The sequence below is a fragment of the Manis pentadactyla genome, chromosome 14 (assembly GCF_030020395.1).
Source record: "Manis pentadactyla isolate mManPen7 chromosome 14, mManPen7.hap1, whole genome shotgun sequence".
NCBI lineage: Eukaryota > Metazoa > Chordata > Mammalia > Pholidota > Manidae > Manis > Manis pentadactyla.
In genome coordinates, this window is record NC_080032.1 from 90,649,087 (window position 1) to 90,672,375 (window position 23,289).

General features: G+C 39.9%; 1 protein-coding gene and 1 long non-coding RNA gene across 24 annotated transcripts in view; one reads left to right on the forward strand and one right to left on the reverse strand.

Annotated features, from left to right (window-relative positions):
- LOC130680652 (spidroin-2-like) overlaps nt 1-23,289 on the reverse strand; it is a 140,933-nt gene that overhangs the window by 54,891 nt on the left and 62,753 nt on the right. The gene's annotated exons all lie outside the window — the stretch shown is intronic.
- Nucleotides 6,434-8,541, forward strand: LOC130680653 (uncharacterized). Its single transcript, XR_008993687.1, has 2 exons — nt 6,434-6,719; nt 8,111-8,541. It is a non-coding gene; the product is annotated as an uncharacterized LOC130680653 (long non-coding RNA).

Below are 23,289 nucleotides of genomic sequence, written 5' to 3' on the forward strand. Positions count from 1 at the left end.
TAAGTACAGATACCATCACATGAAAGGCTCAATACCTAAGCCTAAGGAGGTGGTATAGGGTCTGGGCTTAATATTCATACTACCCATGATAGAATGATTTATACATATTTGGTTATTTACTATGTTGGCAACACACAGAACAGATCTTCTTAGTATCAGATGGAAAAGAAAATTGGCCAATGCCCATAGTACATTTTCAGGTGAAGGCTTATATAGTTAGATACCCACATTTTCTGTAAACTCTACACCAAACAGTGGCAAAAACTTCACAATTAGTTCAAGTTATTTTGTTCCATCCTCTTCATTAAATGAAGCCCAGCAAAAAAAAAAAAAAAAAAAAAAAAAAAAGAGCCAGTCTCTCAGACACCACAGGGAAGACACCTAAAATTAACTTTCTCTACAAAGTGTTTTCTTAATATCTTGAGAATAGTGTTTCTCAGACTTTTTTTCTTTTTTCGCTACTGGCCTCTAAGGAGAAATCTTTACTTTAATTTAAATTCGCCCTAACAAGAAAAATTAAATATTGAAGAGTAATAGTTGTCAGGTAGGGCTGGGCCATGGAAGACCACCATGGTTGTACCTAAGGGATTTTTTGCCCCCCAAGAATCAGTTCTTGCCCCCTGCAAGGGAAGGGGGAGCTATATTGCCTCCACTGAGAATGTATGCTGTACAGTTGTGGCCTTAGATAATACATTAAGCTTAGGACAAGGGCTTGGCAAGTATTAGCAATACTTTCTATTCAATGTCTAAACAAATATTTATTTGCGACTTCAGTCAACTGAGTTTATTATTGCTAAAAAATTTTGTCAGGATTAGTCATGTCAATGCCTACAGTTCAAATTGCCTCTAATTTACACACTGATAACACACTGATTTGTATGAAACAATAGGAGTGACTTGGTTAATCTGAGATTGAGTTCAAGTTTAAATTATCCAACTATATTCTAATAGAGCAAGAAAACTAATGCTATGTAGGATGGAAAGGACAGGTAGCCTCTGGACTGTACCCCAGATGTAACCCAACTCACTCTGCCTCTGGGGTACAGAGGTAGGACTGTGTTCTTTTCCTGTTGTACAAATTCTCTCCAGCCCACTTAATCATGCCTTTGGCTTTAATTATGACCAAACTGCTAATCACCCCAAATTTCTATCACTAACTCACAGCCCTTTCTTCAGCTCCAGCTCCATTTATCCAATGTCCCACAAATATCTATGCTTAGGTTTCCTCCAAGTGTGCTCAAGTCAGTGTGTCCCTAACTGAACCAAGCCATAAATCTGAGAGTCAATCTAGCTTTTTCTTCTCTTTTGCTTTCCTTAGACAATAAAATTCCAGTTCCCACCAATGTTGGCTCGTAAACATCTCTGCAATCCTTGTGCCATCCAGACAGCCGCCACCAAGAGAGCCGCCCGTCCTCCTGGGAAACTGCCGCCCCCGGTCTTGTCTCCTTTGGCTCCTACTTTCTCTCTGAACGCCCTCACTATAATGAAAGCGGAACCTATACCCCAATTCAAAACGTTTCAATGCACGACATCATCTATCTCCTTTCCTGGGGTCTCATGTTCAGGGGACTTCGGCCACAATAACACACAGGTTCTCTTTCAATCGCCTAACACCCCAATGACACCTTCTCATGGAAGCCTTATGATTTTCCCAGTGAATTGCAGGTATTCTCCTGGCTTAGCCTTTCAGACTCAGCCAGTCTGCAGACACACCCCATTTGCTGCTCCTTTATGGGGTAACGTCTCAGGGCAGCTCTGTACCTTGGACGGAGAGGTGCTGCAGTGCAGGAAGTAGATGTCGTTCAGGAAGAAGTACTAAGAAGCCTAGTATGACTGCACATCTCAGCTATATTCTCCAACCCAGTTTTCATCCGTCATAAAGCTACGCCCTTTTTCTTTCCCAGAATACAGCAAGCTCTCACACCTCTCCCCTCTGTACGTGCTATTCCCTCTGCTGCTTCTGCATTTGGAAAACTCTTCTCGTACTTCAAGCCTCAGCTGATATTCGAGCCCCAGACAGGCTGCAGAGCTCTTCCGCCCCCACGTAAGGTCCTCTGTGTATCCACACAGAAATCATGATACATTGTAATTAGCTGTTTATATATTTGACTGCAGCTTGTAAATTACTCCAGATGAGGAAATGTACCTTAATTCATCTGTGAATTCCTAGGGCTCAGCACTGAATGACATACTAGGCTATCAGCAAATAATTGCTTAATAAATAGGTAAATAAACAAGCTTACCATATACTATCATCCCTCCAAAAAGTTTGAATTTTAGAAAAACATGTTGGCAGTATAATTACATGAGTATTAAAACTGGGTAAGAAGTGCCATTGTACACCAATTCCCGTGGATAGAGAACTGTAACTCCTTTGATGTGTCTTAACATGATACCAGTCTCAAAATACAACCAGCCGTATTTATAACCCCTATTCCATATACTCCCAAAAAAGAAATTATATATCAAATACCTAAAAAAGGTAATTCTAGATAAAATCAGTCTTACAGCAAATTGTACGCAATTGATTTTCAAGCTTCCATTACTTGCAGCTATGGACCACACAAATGCGGATCACACCACTTGATGAGTCATTCCCAGAGAACTGTGTTCGTCAGAGCGTGGCTCCGCTGTAATTCCACAGGATAGTACCATAGGATGAGATATAGGTTTCTAGTACTCCAAATGTCAACCCTCTCAGAACCGCTCCAAAACAAGAACAAGCTATTCCAGAATAAAGTAATACTAAAACATATTTATATATCATCTCCTTGCAAACTTATTGACGATGGACTTTAAACACACCAGGAACATATTAAGTAAAGAAATCAGGGGAAAAATGAGTGTCAGAAAAAAAAAAAAGATGAAACTCTCGGTGAGACTAGGACACAAAAATGTATGCCACGAGGTTATACACTCTTTTGGAGTTTGCATATAAATATGTTCTCAGAGTTTGGCAAATTCCTGTCAGCCTGCACATTGTACATAGCATAAACACACCAGAGGCTTTATTAAGCTCTTAGCATAATTACTAATGTATCTTAGCCCATAGCTTATTCATACAATGGGGTGGAATGTAAATAAAAGGTCAATATGTCATGCATAATCACATGTAATCCTAGCATTTTCTTCTCTCAAAATGTTAAAGAACCTGCAGGGGAATGGCCGAGTCTAGAGCCAACCTACACTTCAAGTGCGGGTTTGGTCTGAGAGGCCCAGACTCGGAACCTCACCGGACTGGGGTGTATTTTGGATGGAATGTCTAGAAGCCCACAGGTCAGAAGTCTCGCAGGAGAAGAGGGTTTCCCTTTTCCAAAAGCAGAAAGGTCAGAGTCTAACATCAACTAGTGAAACCATATTCGCAACTTTAATAAAAGTAATCAAAACTCTTCATTGAGAGTTGTTTATCAATCATTCAGAAATAGGAAACCTTTTTGGGTACTTTAATCTAAACAATCATAACATCTATATTTGTATCACTGACACTCCAGCTAAAACTTGGCATGGGGTCGGCCAAGTTTAGGGAACTGAACCGTGGCTTGTGAACCCAGAAAAGTGAGACTCTGAGGATGAATGACATCTGTGCTTCCACGACTTGGCTTTTCAAATTCATATTTTGAATTCAGGTCTTTCCATATTTATTATGCCTGAGAAGTTTTTTTCAGATAGTGGAAAATTTGTAGCATGATTTAAGTTCCATAAAGTCCTGGACAACCTCTTCTGATTTTCCTTTCCTATGTCACCTGACCACTGATGAGAGTTTGTGTCTGCAGCCTTTTAGCCAAAGCAGGCAGCAGGAGGAGGGGTCTGCTGAGGCTACAGTGCCAGTTAAAACCAGTTTTAAACCATCAGCCATCCAATAAAAGAAGACAGCAGAAGAAATCTTTCCTTCAAAGAACATGAGAGCTTTGTTTCAAAGGTTTTCCAGAAGTGCTATGTAATCCATGGCTCGCCGCCCTTTGCTCCGTGCCCTGATCCTGCCTATAGACAGACTCCGGAGATGAAAACAGTGATGTGGAAACAGTCACTTTTCATGCAGGCTAAAATAGCCGTGGTAGTTAGGATACAGGAATAGCTACCCTAATCTATGGTACTAGTTTCTAAAAAATATATGGATACGTTTTTTCCAGATTGATCCTATGTTCCTATTAGCTTCCGCAGATTAGGTTACTAAATAAATATGGGGAGAAATATTCTGTGTACAAAAAAGCATCTGAATTTTTTAAATGCTTCCAGTCAGAGCTCTCCCATCCCTCAACAAGTCCCTATTAGGAAGGTTCTATTAAACATATCTCTGGTCCTGGCACTGCACTGACGTCCCCAGGAGCAACTCAGTCAATTAGAGAGTATGCAGAATAAATACAAGTTGAGAGAATGTAAAAAGGTGCCATATATCTAATAAGACAACGATTCCCATTGACAAGGAATACAGAAGTGTGGAGGCAAATTGCATTTATCTTGCCAAAAAAATTAATCAGAACCAAAGAAAGAAATTTCTGACATTTAAGTCAAGGGGCTTGCCCAAGCTCCCTAAGGTTAACTGGGAATGGCTTCCAATGTACTCTTACCTTTACCAAAGGTTTTTCTCTGATATCTAATGATGAAAGCTCAAAATACATGAAAATATGGAAAAGAAAATACTCTGAAATCCAGGTATATTTTGAGCATATGATATGAAAAGCCAACACATAACCCAATGCATAAAGAAATCTTGCCTTTAGAGCCGCAACAAGCTATGTCCCCAGAGAGACTACTGCGAAGGGACCCAGCCTGCCCCAGGGCCCCAAGGGAAGGGAGTGGACAGGCCCAAGTCTGAGAGGACAGCCAGGCTGACGATCCTGGGGGCTCCCCGGGTGGGGACCCACTGGCGCCGAGCCTGGTGGCCGTCTGCCTCTGCTGGCCTTGCTCCTGGCTCCCAAGACTGTCCAATTAAAAGAAGTCGAATTACATCATTTTGGTCAGACTTGTACTTGAATTGTTAAAAGACTGACCACTGTTGAGGAAAATGGTCCAGACACCAAAATCAAACATGAATGTATAAATCCTTGGGACAAATGGGTGGCCATCTAGAAAAAATGAAGTTATATTAAAGACTCACACTTCACATGAAGCCAAAACCAATATGGTCAAAATTTCAAATGTAAAAAAGTAAAACTAAAAGGACCAAAGGAAAGATAAGGTATTTTTTATACTCTCAGACTGGGATGGTCTTTAACTATAACACAAAACCCATAGGCCAGTAAAAAAATAAGGTAAATTTAACCATGTTGACAACCAAAACAACTGCATGGAAAAACACATCTCTCAGTCCACTTGGGCTGTTTAAATAAATGCCATAAACTGGTAGCTTACAAAACCACAGAAATTTACTTCTCAGCATTCTAGAGGTTGAGAAGTCTGTGATCAAGGCACCAGCAGATTCAGCATTGGTGAAAGTAACCTTCCCAATTCATAGACAGCCATCTTTTAGCTAACACCTCACAGGGTGCAAGGGAGCTCTCCTGGGCCTCTGTTACAAGGACACTGACCCCATTCACAAGGGGTCTACTCTCAGGACCCGCTCACTTCCCAAAGGCCCTCCTCCCACCATGAGGGAGGTTTCAACATGTGAATTTTGAGAGGAGACAAACATTCAGACCATGACAACCCCAAAGGCAGGATATAAAGGCAAAAATATATAAATACATATTTCATATTGAAAGGGCAAGCTCCCAGATTCTATTTCAGTCAATCGGGACCTGGATCCTATTTCACCCAATTGGAGCTTGGTCTCTCTTCTCTCCAGTCAGCAAGGAGCTCACCCACTACCCCTAGATCCAGTCAATCAGCCAGAGCCACGACCATCACCCCACCAACTGCCCTAGAACCCCATAAAACCTGTGTGGTATTGAAACTCGCTCTCTTTCTCTGGCATCTTGCCACTGCGTTGGTGTAGATGAGAGATTGAGCTCGAGCTAGCTCGAATAAAGGCTCTTTGCTTTTGCATCAGTGTTGGCTCCTTGGCTGTCTTCTGGGATTTGTGACTTTGGGCACAACATTTGGGGGCTCGTCCGGGATCCCAGAGACTCCCAGGACTCCCGACCCGGAGGGCCCTGTGCCGGCTGGTGAGTGCACTCAGTTAGCTGTCTGTCCTTGTCTACCTGTGTCTCACTCTGTCTTTATCTGTGCCTCACTGTTTTTGTTTGCAAACAAGCCTGTATAAGCCTGTAGGAGCTCCAATCTGTATCAGGGTCGGCATTGATTTAGGTGGACGCGCTGGCAGGTCGTCGACGGGGGGTCTTGGGAGACGTCCCTTGCCCCCATCTGGAGGACGAGGTCCTCATCTGTGAGGAAAGTTGGCTGCCACTGTAGTCCGACAGGCCCTCAACTTACTTTCAGTTTTGCCTCCGCAGCCACAGCAGATTCTTCTCTGTAGGCGCCTGTTTGTTGTTAGTCTTGTTGTTGACAGAAGAAATGGGACAGATGCAGACGACCCCCTTGTCTCTCATGACAGACCATTTTTCTCAGACGTTAGGGAGAGAGCTCACAATTTGAGCACGGACGTCAGGAAGGGAAAATTTTGTGTTTTCTGCACCTCCGAGTGGCCGTCCTTTAACGTTGGCTGGCTGCCGGAGGGAACATTTAATCCAACCACTCTTTTACAGGTTAAAGATATCAGGGGAAGAGCTAACAACCTCAGTGTGGAAGTCCAGAAGGGTCGGTGGCAGACTTTTGTTCTAGTGAGTAGCCAGTTTTCAATGTTGATGGCTGCCAGAGGGAACCTTATCATTATGTCTCAGTCTGTATGTTTGTGTGTCTAAGTGTGTAAATGAAAATATCTTTCTACCTCCGGATGGTATTAATGAAATTGATTTAAAGACAAGCGCTTGTGAAAATTGGGCATTCTAAAACTTCCAGAAAAATCTGATAAAAAATGTTAAGCATTAATGCTAATTTGGGTTTGGCTGAGGCGGGCATGTCCTTGTAGTTATCAGCTGCCTAAGTTTATCTAAGGTCATTTAAGTCGATGTTATCTGCTAAATCTTTTAAGAATAAAATGCTTAAAGGCTTGGCTTTGTCTAATATTCAGTAAAGGTCTTGTAAGTAATCTAACATAGTTGTTACAAATGAGTAAACTAAATATAGCAAGTGAACTTCTTAATAACAGTGTGTTACAGTGTGTATACGTATCTGCAGCCTGAGAATCTTTGTGGTAACCTAAAACCTTAAAGTTTTGCTAAGTTAATTGAGAGATTGTACTGTAAAGCTCATAGTTACAGAAATTATAAAATGTTCATAAATTTGTCAATCTAAAGAATGCTAGTGTAACAGTTTACAATAGCCTGCTTCTCAGTGTTCACTAGAAATTAAGGTACCTAATGGTTTTAAGTTCTAATTAAAACTACTTAAAGTAATAAGGAAAACATTTCTGCATGCTAAAGAAGGTGTCTTTTGATAATAGAAAGTAACTTTGTTCTAAAGTACAGCTGTTTATTTAGAGGGAGAACTCTAAATATAAGGAGAAGGTTGTAGAAAGTTTTGGAAGAATTTAATATGGTCATACTATATAAAATTAAAGCAAATGAATCTCGGTATCAAGTACACAGCAAAATTAGAATTTTGTTTTCAGTTAACTGAGACAAAGTTTTCTTAACTGTTACTCTGCTCTTAATATTAGAAGATTGCAAAGGGTTCTCTGTTTTATCAAAGCAGTTTCTCATACTTAAAGTCTCAGTGAGTTGGAGTATTTAAGAAAATGAGATCTTAATATTGAAAGGACTAAAAGCTGAACTTTGCTAACAACTGTGTGACCTTCTTTATTTGCCTTTGAGGTATTTTGTTGTCATTCTGGTTAAATGGGTAAGTATTGCTTCATGGCAACCTATAATCCGATTTAAGCAAGTGCCAAAAAAAAAAAAAAATCAAATTCAAAAAGGTACTTTTACCTCTAGTTAACTCTGATATTTTCCAGAGGGCCCCTGGAACATGTCAGAGGAACTTTTTCCCATTGGAGAAAGTATTTGGCTAAGTTGGCTTATCTATCTGATATATAATTACCTGCTTAATTACCTGGAAAGCACTGTCAAAGGGAATGATGCTAAACTTTGTTACTGAATGTTTTGTGTTGCAGAAATACCAGAATTTCCTTATGTCAACTGTCTTACAGTAAGCTCTCATCAGGTCTTTAACCATTGTCATTTGTAAGTCTTTTGTCATTTATAGTCACTGTTTTATTACTCCTAAACTAGTAAAGAACTAGATTTCAGCAGAATAGGTATTGGCTATAAGTGAACTAAGGAAGATGGTTTTGTGACTTTTTGTTTCAGATGTTGCTGATAAAGTGTTTTAAGCTTTTTCTCTTAAGCTGACAACAGTTTCATGAATGACAATACCTTTATAAGCAGAATTGAAACATTTATCTTTCTCTCTACCTGACCCCTCAAGAATTTAAAAGCTTTCAGTATTTTTATGTTTCATGGCAGTATGTTTATTTGCATAAGTTCAATAAGAACCTGCATTCCTTGTAAGAGGACCAATTAAAAACACAGGTTATACTACCAAGGCTTTGACTGGAATGTCATACCTGAGAGACATGTGCATAAACTCAGATATGAACAGCTTTAAGGAACTAAAGGCTGACTTTATAAAGCCAACAAAGCGCCTTGGAAGAACTGGCCCGGTACCTTGCTTACAGGGTTCCCAGCAGCCTTACCAGGTGAGTAAGGAAGGTCACTTCCTGGCAGGTTCAGGAACCTCAAGATGTCTCGGGGACCTCGAGAAGAGAAGAATTCACCCAAATCTACAGGTACTGCAGGCAAAACCTGATGGCAAGTCTGGCTTGGCTGTCTGGCCTCAAGAGGCCTTTAAAAGTTCAATCTGAAATTCCTTACAAAAAGTTCCAGCAAGGCAGGTTTAAAAGAACCTATGTAATCAATTGCTCTTCTTGCTACACTTATGCAAATAATCAAGCCGTTAATTGTTTTCTTAATCTGGCTAATTCTAATATAAATAAGAGTGATTTTAGAGAAAAGTGTTGTTTCAATAATGCTGTCTTATCTATACTAAATCCTAATATCCAGAATTCTAGTTTTCCCATAATACCTGACTATGATTCTCAATTAGAGTCTTCATATTTCTAGTTCTCATATTCAGCCATGCATTCTTAATCTCATCAAGTTTGTCCTTCCAGAATAGAAAATCCAACTCCAGATGTTGCTACTTAACCTAATAACACAATTTATTTTATCTTGCCTAGAAGCCACAAAACTGCAAATAGTAATAGAAATGAAACCCAGAATAGAAGCGCCAACCTTCTGAGGCCCTCTCAGCTGACCAGTGATGGAGACCTAGCTGCACCCTTTACTGCGCCCCCTTTCTCAGCACGAAGCAGCCAGAGCGGTCATCGCCCCTTTTCCCTAGCAGCAGCTAGAGTATCTGTAGAGGGAAGAATGAGACAGGGACCATAGACATAGACAGAATAAGGTGAGAGCCTCTGGAGAAAGCAAGGCAGGATATTTGCAGTCAGAGCAATGTAACTACATGCTGGAAACCCCCCCTACTAAAACTATGTTGAACATTAAGCTCTAGAATCATTCTTCAGTGAGATCAGTTAATGTTCCCCGGATAAAGAAGAGTAGCACATGTTTTATTATGCTAATCATTTGTAATCATGTATAAGATTCACTTTAGCATACTAAAAGGCCCAGGCCTATGTGCTGTCTTTCCTCATTCAGATCTGACTAGGTAATTTTGCAAGCTGAGCAACTGACTTAGCATGCAGACCCAGCTGTAGACGGCATAGTAAAAGGCAGGATTCTTTAGCAAATAGACAATATCTCAGCCCACCTTAGAGGCTGGGCATGCAGTCTTTTGATGTGCACCCGAACCAAGGCACCAGTGTCCCAGGGAGAAATCAAGGCAGGAAATTATCTTTAATATTCAAGGACCCCTTGCCATCCTACTCATTTTACTAACCCTTGGGCCCTATATCATCAACAGGCTGGTCCAGATGGTCAGAGACCACATGGGGGCCGTCCAACTGATAGTCCTCCATGCTCAATAGAAGCCCCTAGTAATCTTGTTACTCCTGCTTACCTTTAGACCATGTATCCTCAATAAACTGATAACTTTAATTAAAGATAGGATTAATACAGTCCAGCTAATGGTGCTAAGACAACAGTATCAGCCTTTATCTCCTTACAACTGCAAAACCTTATCAGACCCATGATTGGGTCCCTTCTTAGGATCCAGAGAAAGGGGGGAATGAAAGGGCAAGCTCCCAGATTCTATTTCAGCCAATTGGGACCGGGATCCTACCTCAGCCAATCGGGACCTGGATCCTATTTCAGCCAATCAGGACCCGGATCCTACTTCACCCAATTGGAGCTTGGTCTCTCTCCTCTCCAGTCAGCAAGGAGCCCACCCACCACCCTTAGACCCTGCCAATTGACCAGAGCCACGACCTATCACCCCACCAACTACCCCTAGATCCAGCCAATCAGCCAGAGCCACGACCATCACCCCACCAACTGCCCTAGAACCCCATAAAACCTTTGTGGTACTGAAACTCGCTCTCTTTCTCTGGCATCTTGCCACTGCGTTGGTGTAGATGAGAGATTGAGCTCGAGCTAGCTCGAATAAAGGCTCTTTGCTTTTGCATCGGTGTTGGCTCCTTGGTGGTCTTCTGGGATTCGCGACTTTGGGCACAACAATATAAACATAAATTTATATGTGCAAATATAAAAGCAAAACAAAGAAAAATCAGCAATTCATCACAGACCACACATAAGCAACCCCTAAAACCGACTAAGAAAATGATGTCAAAACTAATCAGAAAAATTGGCAAAATATTTGTAAAGACAAGTTACAGAAAAGGAAATAAAATGGCTCTTAAATATTCGAAACTATATTTAACTTCACTTTAACAAGAAAAATGCAAATGAAAACTAAATTGATATTATTTTTAACAACATGGTAACAACTATCTCAAAATTTGATTATATGTGTACATATATATTCACTGTATTGGTGTTTGAGGAGAAAAACATTCTCAAACTCTGCTTGTGGGAGTGTTCATTGGCCCGACCCCTATGGAGGACGACTGGCAATACCTGACGATAACTAGCAAAATGTGACATTCATATACCTTTTGCATCAACAGTTGTGCTTCTTTAAATTTATCCTACAGATACTTGCACACATGCAAAATACCACATGTACAGCATGATAATAGTTAACTTTTGGAAGAACAGGGAGCTGTTGGGCAAATGAGGGCAGGAACGAATACAAACACTTTTTATTAATCCTGCTAATGACTGACACCATCCCCAAAAATCAAAAGTTTAGAATCCAACTAACCTTTATGATGCAGATTAAGATTGAGATTACTTTGTCTGTTGTTCACAAAGAGAAAGTAAAGACATTTCTCATTTGTAATTCAAGTCACTGCCTCAGAGTTAATCCAGGGGCTTTTCTAAAAAAACGGCAGCACCTTTTTATACCTTGTGATTTCAATTACGTGAACATATTGCCTATGCAAAAGATAAATTCTAAAATTTAATCTTAGGAAATTGGTGGAAAAGTTCTCGTTCAAAATGACTACAACGGATTTCATATTTATGTCTCTCCAAATTTTTATCTTGAAATCTAACCCCTACTGTGATGGTTTTTGGAGGTAGGGCCGCCGGGAAGAGATGATGTAATGAGAGCGAGTCCTTAACGGAGAGGCCCCAGACAGCGTCCCTGCCTCTTTGCCGCGAGGACACAGGGAGAAGACGTGTCTGGGCCAGGCAGCAGGCCCTCACCAGACGCCGGATCTGCTGGTGCCTTGGTCTTGGGCCTTCCAGCCTCCAGAACTGGAGAAATGAATTCCTGTTGGTGGTAAGTCACCCAGCCTATGGTATTCTGTCTTAACAGCCCAAACAAACAAAGACAATGACTGAATTAGCATACTTTTTCCATCCTTCTCTCATGACTCCATTAAATTCCAGGAATAATATAAAATAGACTAAGTTATATTCCACTGGACTAAAACATGCCATCAGCTGGTGAGCAATAATGATGTTTTTCCCGAAGATAGAAAGCAGATGGGCTCAAATGGTCAGATAAACCAAAACAAAGGAAATCATGACTCTACATATTCATAGAATAAAGCTGCAGAGGAGGTAAGAGCCGTTCTTCCGAGTAGCTTCCTAGAAAGATTCATGTTTACAGTCTGCAGGCACAAAGATCAAGTCATTTGGACTGAAGGGCAGATATTGGGAGGAGCTGCTAAATTCCTTATGTCCTTCTCGGGACTGAAGGAAAAAGGAAGAAAAGAGCCTGAAGTAACTTTGGGCCTCCAAAACAGAAATACAAAGGAGGTCATGCAACCAAGTGTGTTGGGTCTAGAAGCTCCTAGAACACTGTGATTGGCCTAGCTCAGAATCAGCCCCCTGCTGATTGTGAAGGTCTTTTTACTCGGCCATTGCCAGCCCATCTCTTGCCCTTGAACTGGGAAGGCTGCCTGATCCCCAGGAATCGTTCACTTACCCAAAGGCAGCCCTCTGTCAGGGAGAGGGCTTTTGGGTAGTCAAACCTATATACCTGTCATCAGACCTAAATGAATTCAGACTGCCTACCTACACCAATCAATGGTCCTTTATCCTTAAATACAAACAAGCAACTAAGTACTTGAGGAAAATATACAGCAAGAAAGAAAAAGATCAGTAAGTAACAAACAACAACTGATCTAGAAGCAAGAGAGATCATGCATGGAACAGAAAAGAAATTTCATAAAGTAAAAATAGTATTTTCAAGGAGATTTAAGAGGATATTGCAAGAACAGAACAAGAATAGATTGCTATAAAAAAGATCAATATGGAAAATAAGAAAGAGGCCTTAAAATATGACTGTTAAGAAGAAAAAATAGGTAATAGAATTAATTAAATGAATCAGGTGAAGGAACAAATTAGTGATCTTGAATATAAAGTTGCAGAAGTGGTAGGCATCACTACAGAAGAGAGCAGAGGTGATGCAGGACGAGTAGTAGCAGTAGAAGAAAATGTCAATGAGAGAAAAACTAGAATCCTCAGAATGAAAGATTTCCCTGAGTACTAATGAGTGTGAAATAAAAACACTATACCTAGACACATCCTGGTCAAACTTTAGAATTCCAAATATAAACAGAAATGTGAAAATATACCAGAATGGTTAAGAGATAAAAATTTAAAAGCTATCTACAAAGAAAATAAAATTAAGCATCTCAATAGCAACACTTAAGTTCACTCAGAACTTTAAGAGAAAATTATTTTGAATCTAGATTTCTTAGAGTAACTATTAGTCAAGGATAAGGGGAAATAATGACATTTTCAGGCTTATAAAACAGTTTCTATTTGTTGAATTCTTATGATGAACCAGGTACAGCACTAAGTTCTTTGCAATTATTAATTAATTAATTTAATCCTCAGAACAATCCAATTAACTTGATACTATTATTATTCCTGGTTTCACAAATGAGCAAACAGAGGCATAAGAAAAAATGAGAAGCTGGCCAAAGGTCAGGCTACTCATAGAAGGCAGAACTGGGTTCTGAATCCAGGGTGTCTGGCTGCAGAAGACACACTCTTACACAACAGTGCCACTCTGCTGTTAAGGAACTCAGAAAATGTATGTCCTGTGTAGCCTTCATGAAAACCAAAACTACCAGAGAATACACTTCAGTAAATTGAAAAATAAATTTGAGAAACAATGGCACTGACCTGGGATCAAGAGACTTCAGGATGATAGCTCTGTAGCACACTGAGGAAGTCAAAATAGGAAATGGGAAAGGGTATTCGATTGTATAAGTTGATGGTTAAACTCAAAATGGATTAAAGACCTAAAGATAAGACCTGAAACTGTAACACTATTAGAAGAAAACATAGGCAGTAAACTCTTGAACATCAACATTAAAGATTTTTTTCTGGATACATCTCCCTGGGCAAGGGAAACAAAAGCAAAAATAAACAAGTTGGGCTACATCAAACTAAAAAGGTTTTGCACAGCAAAAAAAGCCATCAACAAAATGAAAAGGCAACCTACTATATGGGAGAATATATTTGCAAATTCATCTGGTATGGGGCAAATATTCAAAATGTATAGAGAACTCATGTAACTCAAGACCAAAAATCAAATAACCTGATTAAAAAATGGTTAGAGGACCTCAATAGATATTTTCCCAAAGAAGACATACAGATGGCCAACAGACATATGAAAACATACTCCACATTACTAATCATCAGAGAAATGCAAATCAAACCCGCAAGAAGATTATCACCACACACCAGAAAGATGAGTATCAACAAGACAAGAAATAACAAGTATTGGTGAGGGTGTAGAGAAAAGGGAACTTTCCTACACTACTGGTGAAAATGTAAATTGGTGCAGCCATTATGGAAAGCAGTATGGAGGTTGCCCACAAAAACTAAAATAGAAATACTATACTACCCAGCAATTCCATTTCTTGGAATTTACCCAAAAAACCCAAAATCACTTCATAAAGTTGTATGTACCCCTATGTTTACTGCAGAGCTATTCACAATCGCCAAGATATGGAAGCAAACTAAGTGTCTATGAGTGGATGAATGGACAAAGATGTGGTACATATACCCAAAGAAATATTACTCAGCCATAAAAAAGAAAGAAGTCCTGCCATTTGTGACAACATGGGTGGACCTGGGGGTCTTATGCTCAGTGAAATAAGTCAGTCAGGGAAAGAGGAATACCATATGGTTTCACTTATATGTGGATTCTGAAAATCAAAACAAATTAACAAACAAAACAGAAACAGACTCATAAACACAGTGAACAGGCTGGTTATTGCCATACAGGGGCAAGGGGTGGGTGGGTGAAATAGGTGAAGGGGGGAAATGCAGTCAGCGTCATGCCTGGTCCAAAGAGCTCTGAGCTCAGGTCCTTCATGATGATATAATGGACACCAACTTGAAGCAGGGGTTCCTCACAGTTTCCCTGAAGGATTTCTGGTGTTCTCATAAGGGAAAATAAGAACAGGAGCTCTACACAAGGACCACTGGCATTAAATAGCCACAACCTGTAAGCATTATCTACTTCTCTCCACCCTCCTGTCTCAACTTGATGGGACACAAACTTTAACAAAACTGTACCCCAGAGGCCCAACAATTCTCTGAGTCTGGTAAAATGAGAAAGAAAGATGGCCTTCAGAAAATGCCTGGTCAATGCATGTCTATCAGGATAGTGTTTGGTCTATGAAATGGCCACACTACCTTCCAGACAACCTCTTAGACTAAGACATAAAATCTGGACCTAACATCTTATGAACTCCGGTATTTGAGACTCCTGTTTGAATTTATATGCTGCACCTAATCCATTTTAGAGGGTCTACATGATGCAAATTATCAAGAATTTTGGAACAGAAGTTGTTTCTTTATCTGCTTTCCAGAAAATCAAAGATTCTCATTCCCTGGAATTTGACCCATAATCTGCATACTATTTTTCCCATTTATATTCTGACTGCCCCAAGTAAGAAATCTTCTCAGAAAGTCAGGAAGTTTCTGTAGCATTTTAGAAGCCATGGTAGAATGAATAGTGCCCCCAAAGATGTCCACGTCCTGACCTCCAGAACCTGAGGATATTACTTTGTATGTCAAAAAGGACTTTGAAGGCATAATTAAGGATTTTACAATGGGAAAATTATGCTGGGTTATCTGGGTGGGCCTTCTGGGTGAGGCAGGAGATCAAATAGGAAGGGAGGTGACGAGTGAAGCAGCGGTTGGGATGATACCGTGATCAGCCCAGGCTAAGGAGTGTCAGCAACCTCTAGACACTGGAGAGGCAAGAAGAAATTCCCCCCAAGAGCCACAAGAAGGAGCCAGCTATGATGACACCTTGACTTTAGCCCAGTGTGATTTTGTACTTCTGGCTTCCAGAACCATATAAAAAGTGAACTTGTGTTGTTTTAAGCCACAGAGTCCATGGTAATTCATTTTAGCCACCACAGAAAACTAAGGACTAAAAAGACTAAAGACCTTAGTTACCTCTGTCCTGGTCCTGTCTTATGAAACACCCTTGTCCTACATGGTCAAGACAGATGCCTCCAGCTCAGGAACTCCAGAAGGATTCACTTCTAGAAACTTCCATTACTGCACATATTTCTTGTGGAATCTTATCTCAGCTGATATCAACTGTCTTCTTTGAAGACAGGAGTACTTCTTGTTGAAAGTATTATCTAGGATTGGCTTAAAGATGGCAGCGTGAGAGGTGAGACAGAAACCTCTCCCAAAACCACATACATTATGAAAATATAGCAAATACAACTAATCCTGAAAAAGCAAGGGGAAAGAATGCTGCAACAGAATGTCTACATCTGGGGAAAAGAGCAGACCTCACAGAAAAGGGTAAAGTACCAAAGCCATGATCCAGCAAGACCCAAGCCCTTCTCCCACCCCAGCTCACTGGTGGGAGGAAGAGAAATGGAGAGGGGAGAGGGTGGAGGCCTAGGACTGCTTAACTTCCAGCCCTGGAGATCTGCTCTGGGAGCATGAACCCACTTTACATGGTGCTCGAGTTTAGTGGGGTTGGAAAGCTAAGGCAGGTGGAATATTAGGAGAGACTGAGATTCCAGCCACTTACGGAGAACAGGCACCCACAACTGGCTGCTCTGGAATAAAAGAAAGGCGAGTACTCTGAGAGACTTCCCGACAACATGAGGGCTGCTAAAGGTGCAAGGACTGCATGGAGCTTGCTGCTCAGGAGAGGGGACAGGTGGAAAAAATTGTCCCAGCACACTCAGCCCAGAAGGTTGGGAACTTTCAGGAGCTTCAGGCGCTCCATCCCTTGGAGCTCTGAGGACCCCAACATGATATGCAGCCTGCTGTTCTTTCCTCCTGCTGGCACTGGCTCGCAAACCTGTTGACCCTGCCATTGCACCAGGCCAACCACAGGGCAGCCCCACCTACAGCAGCTACAAGGTCATAGCATAGAGGGTCCTCCCTGGGTGCTTGGCCTACTGGCCCTGGCAGTGAAGTCAGGCACTGCAGCTGGGAAGTAGGAGAGAGCTCTTTCCTCCCAGCAGGTACCAGCACCGCTTGCGTGCGGCCCCCACCATCGCTCCAGGGATGGAGCAGCTCCAGAGAGTAAAGCGTCTGGGCACTAGCAGGTGCCACCTACAAATATGAAATGTCAAAGGAACCTGGTTCAAACCCAAATATCACAAACATCAGAAAGAGGGCCAAGTAAAACAACTCATCAATCTTCCTGAAAGAGGTTTCAAAATAAAAATCATAAACATGCTCATGGAGCTACAGAAAAATAGTCAAAACCTCAGAGAGGAATTCAAGAAAGAGAAAGAAACTTTGAAAAATACAGTATCTGAAATGAAACATATAATAGAGGGATTTAAAAGCAGATTAGATGAAGTAGAGGAGTTGGTAAATGAAATAGAAATCAGAGAACAGGAATACAAAGACTCTGAGGCACAGAGAGAAAAAAGGATCTCTAGGAATATTGAGAGAACTGTGTGACCAATCCAAACAGAACAATACTCGTATTATAGGGGTACCAGAAGAAGAAGAAGAGAGAAAAAGGGATAGAAAGTGTCACTGAGGAGGTAATTGCTGAAAACTTTCCCAATCTAGGGAAGGAGATAGTCTCTCAGGCCATGGAGGTGCACAGATCTCCCAACACGAGGGACCCTAGGAGGACAACACCAAAACATGTAATAATTAAAATGGCAAAGATCAAGGATAAGGGCAGAGTATTAAAAGCAGCCAGAGAGAGAAAAAAGATCACATACAAAGGAAAACCCATCAGGCTATCATTAGATTTCTCAGCAGAAACCTTACAGGCCAGAAGGGAGTGGCATGATGTCTTTAATGCAATGAAACAGAACGGCCTTGAACTAAGAATACCCTACCTGGAAAAATTATCATTTAATTTGAAGGAGGGATTAAACAATTTCCAGATAAGCAAAAGTTGAGAGAATTTACCTCCCACAAACTGTCTCTACAGTGTATTTTGGAGGGACTGCTATAGACAGAAGTGTTCCTAAGGCTAAATAGCTGTCAACAAAGAAAATGAAACCACAGTAAAGGAAGTAGACCAATTAATTACAAAGGAAATGCAAAATTAAATCAGCAACCCCAAAAGTAACTCAAGGGACATACAAAGAGTACAGAATATGATACCAAATATATAAAGAATGGAGGAGGAAGAAAAGGAAGGGAGGGAAGAAAAAGAACCTTTAGATTCTGTTTACAATAGTGTACTAAGTGAGTTAAATTAGACTATTAGATAGTAAAGAAGGTATCCTTGAACCTTTGGTAACTACAAATATAAAGACTGCAATGGCAATAAGTACATACCTATTGATAACCACCCTAAATGTAAATGGACTGAATGCACCAATCAAAAGATATAGAATTACTGAATGGATAAAAAAGTAAGACCAGTCTATATGCCTACAACAGACTTCAAACCCAAAGATATACACAGACTAAAAGTGAAGGAATGGAAAAAGATATTCCATACAAACAATAGGGAAAAAAAAAGCAAGAATTGCAGTACTTGTATCAGACAAAATAGACTTCAAAACAAAGAGAGTAACAAGAGACAAAGAAGGACGCTACATAATGATAAAGGGGTCAATCCAACAAAAGGATATAACCATTATAAATATCTATGTACCCAAAATAGGAGCACCTACATATGTGAAACAAATACTAAAAGCATTAAAGGAGAAAATAGAATGCAATGCCTTCATTCTAGGAGACGTCAACACACCACTCACTCCAAAGGACAGATCAACCAGACACAATATAGGTAAGGAGACAAAAGCACTGAACAACACATTAGAACAGATGGACCTAACAGACATCTACAGAACTCTACACCCAAAAGCAGCAGGATACACATTCTTCTCAAGTGCACATGGAACATTTTCTAAAACAGATCATATACTAAGCCAAAAAGAGAGCCTCTGTGAATTCAGAAGGATTGAAATTGTGCCAACCAGCTTCTCAGGCCACAAAGGTATGAAACTTGAAATAAATTATGCAAAGAAAATAAAAAAGCCCACAAACACATGGAGGCTTAACAACATGCACCTAAATAATCAATGGATCAATGACCAAATAAAAACAGAGATCAAGCAATATATGGTGACAAATGAAAACAATAACTTAACACTGCAAAATCTGTGGGATGCAGCAAAGGCCGTGCTAAGAGGGAAATATATTGCAATACAGGCCTACCTCAGGAAAGAAGAACAATCCCATGTGAACAGTCTAAACTCACAATTAATGAAACTAGAAAAAGAACAAATGAGGCCGAAAGTTAGTAGAAGGAAGGAAAAAAGATCAGAGAATAAATAAATAAAATCGAGAAGAATAAAACAAAAGAAAGAATCAATGAAACCAGGAGCTCATTCTTCGAAAAAATAAACAAAATAGATAAAGCCCTAGTCAGACGTACCAAGAAAAAAAGAGTCTACACACATAAACAGAATCAGAAATGAGAAAGGAAAAATCACTATGGACACCACAGAAAAACAAATAATTATGAAAGAATACTATGAAAAATTATATGCTGACAAACTGAATGATGTAGAAGAAATGGACAACTTTCTAGAAAAATACAACCTTCCAAGGCTGACCCTGGAAGAAACAGAAAATTTGAACAGACCAATTATGAGCAACGAAGTTGAATTGGTAATAAAAAAACTACTTAAGAACAAAACCCTTGACCAGATGGCTTCACCACTGAATTTTACCAAACAGTTGGTGGAGACCTAATACCCATCCTCCTTAAAGTTTCAGAAAAGTAGAAGAGGAGAGAACACTTCCAAACTCATTCGCTGAGGCCAGCATTACTCTAATACCAAAACCAGGCAAAGACACCACAACTCTAATACCAAAACCAGGCAAAGACACCACAAAAAAAGAAAATTACAGACCAATATCCCTGATGAATAGAGATGCAAAAATACTCAACAAAATATTAGCAAACCGAGTTCAAAAATACACCAAAAAAATCATCCATCATGATCAAGTAGGATTTATTCCAGGGATGCAAGGATGGTACAACATTAGAAAATCCATCAACATCATCTACCACATCAACAAAAAGAAGGATAAAAACCACATGATCATCTCCATAGATGCTGAAAAAGCATTTGACAAAATTCAACACCCATTCATGATAAAAACTCTCAGCAAAATGGGTATAGAGGGTAAGTACCTCAACATAATAAAGGCCATATATGACATACCCACAGCCAACATCATACTTAACAGCAAAAAGCTGAAAGTTTTTCCTCTAAGATCAGAAACAAGACAGGGATGCCCACTCTCCCCACTTTTATTCAACATAGTACTGGAGGTCCTAGCCACGGCAGACAACATAAAGAAATAAAAGGCATCCAGATTGGTAAGGAAGATGTTAAACTGTGACTGTTTGTAGATGACATGATATTGTACATAAAAAACCCTAAAGAATCCACCCCAAAACTACTAGAACTAGTAATTGAATTCAGCAAAGTTTCAGGATACAAAATCAACACACAGAAATCTGTTGCATTCCTACATACTAACAATGAAGTAGCAGAAAGAGAAACCAGGAAAACAATTCCATTCACAATTGCAACAAAAAGAATAAAATACCTAGGAATAAACCTAACCAAGGAAGTGAAAGACCTATACCCTGAAAACTCAAGACACTCATGAGAGAAATTAAAGAAGACACCAATAGATGGAAACACATCCTGTGCTCATGGATAGGAGGAATTAATATTGTGCAAATGGCCATCCTGCCTAAAGCAATCTACAGATTCAATGCAATCCCTATCAAAATACCAATAGCATTCTTCAACGAACTACAGCAAATAGTTCTAAAATTCATATGGAACCACAAAAGATCCCAAATAGCCAAAATAATCCTGAAAAGGAAGAATAAAGCTGGGGGATTATGCTCCTGACTTTGAGCTCTACTACAAAGCCACAGTAATCAAGACAATTTGGTACTGGCACAAAAGCAGGCTTATACATCAATGGAACAGAATTGAGAGCCCAGATATAAACCCAAGCATTTATGATCAGTTAATATATGATAAAGGACCTATGGATATACAATGGGGAAATGACAGCCTCTTCAAAAATTGGTGTTGGCAAAACTGGACAGCTACATGTAAGAGAATGAAACTGGATTATTGTCTAACCCCATACACAAAAGTAAATCCAAAATGGATCGAAGACATGAATATAAGTCATGAAACCATAAAACTTTTAGAAGAAAACATAGCCAAAAATCTCTTGAATATAAACATGAGCAACTTTTTCATGAACACATCTGCTCGGGAAAGGGAAACAAAAGCAAAAATGAACAGAAGAGACTACATCAAACTAAAAAGCTTCTGTACAGCCAAGGTCACCACCAGTAGAACAAAAAAGCATCCTACAGTATGGGAGAATATATTCATAAATGACATATCCAACAAGGAGTTAACATACAAAATATATAAAGAAGTCACACACCTCAACACCCAAAAAGCACATAACCTGATTAAAAAATGGGCAGAGGATATGAACAGACAATTCTCCAAAGAAGAAATTCAGATGGCCAGCAGGCACATGAAAAGATGCTCCACATCACTAATTATCAGGGAAATGAAAATTAAAACTGCAAGGAGATATCACCTCACACCAGTTAGGATGGCCAACATCGAAAAGACAAGGAACAACAAATGCTGGCGAGGATGCGGAGAAAGGGGAACCCTTCTACACTGCTGGTGGGAATGTAAGCTAGTTCAACCACTGTGGAAAGCAGTATGGACGTTCCTCAAAAAACTAAAAATAGAAATACTGTTTGACCCAGGAATTCCACTGCTAGGAATTTACCCAAAGAAAACAAGATCCCTGATTCAAAAAGACATATGCACCCCTATGTTTATTGCAGCACTATTTACAATAGCCATTAAATGTAAGCAACCTAAGTGTCCATCAGTAGATGAATGCATAAAGAAGATGTGGTTCATATACACAATGGAATATTATTCAGCCATAAGAAAGAAACAAATCCTACCATTTGCAACAACATGGATGGAGCTAGAGGGTATTTTGCTCAGTGAAATAAGCCAGGTGGAGAAAGACAAGTACCAAATGATTTCCTTCATCTGTGGAGTATAACAACGAAGAAAAACTGAAGGGACAAAACAGCAGCAGACTCACAGAACCCAAGAAGGGACTAGCAGTTATCAAAGGGAAGGGTTTGGGGAGGGTAGGTGGCTCGGGAGGAGAAAAGGATTGAGGGGTATTATGATTGGCACACATGGTGTTGGGGGGGCGGTTCACAGGGAAGACAGTATAACACAGAGAAGACAAGTAGTGACTCTGTGGCATCTTACTACACTGATGGACAGTGGCTACAATGGGGTGTGGAGGGAATTTGATAATATGGGTGAATGTAGTACCCACAATGTTTTTCATGTGAAACCTTCACAAAAGTGTATATCAATGATACCTTAATAAAAATAAAAATAAAATTTATCTTCAACCCCCCCCCACTGACAGTCTCATGAAAAATTTTCTTGTCATATATTACAATTAAGAACTGGCGACAATGGCTTTTTCACATATGTGTCTACTTTAGATGCTAACTCACTTTTTAGGAGGTTAAGTGTAGAACAGATCATCCTGGGCAAGAACGTGTGAGAGTTTTAGAGCATACTGTATTTTGAAAGTTTCTTGAGGTTCTTTAGTATTTTCATCTCTTGCCCAAATGTTTATTCTACATTGTGTAAACAGTAAAGAAAATAGACTAAATCTGGGCATTTCACAATCAGTGGTTAGCTACTGATGTAGTTCAGAATTAAGCAATCAACACCGATTATGGAGTCATTTGGCAAACCTGTAATTCTTTCTCTTTGAAGCCCACAGTGCCTGAACCCAAGCATGCCAGTAGATAAAATAAGAAGAGCAGGAGATTTTGAATTCACCTGTTTCAGTATAAGGAATAGCTTGACTCCTTGCAATTCTAACACTTAAAAATACTGTAAAATTAGTTATTTTTTAAAAATAGAATGTTAACATTATGTTGGCCTCTGTAACACAATTGACTTCAGTTCACATTGCTTTAAAATGTATATATTATAAAAGTGTCACTTTATTTTTATATACACACAAATTGTACATATAGAACTTAAAAAGTTTTAAATAAATAGAAGTCTTAAAAAGAAAAGCATTATGCTGAGGAGGTCATGAATACATGGGCAGCGTAGCCAGACTGCCTGGAGATGTCTGCCTGCATGTAATCACTGGTCCC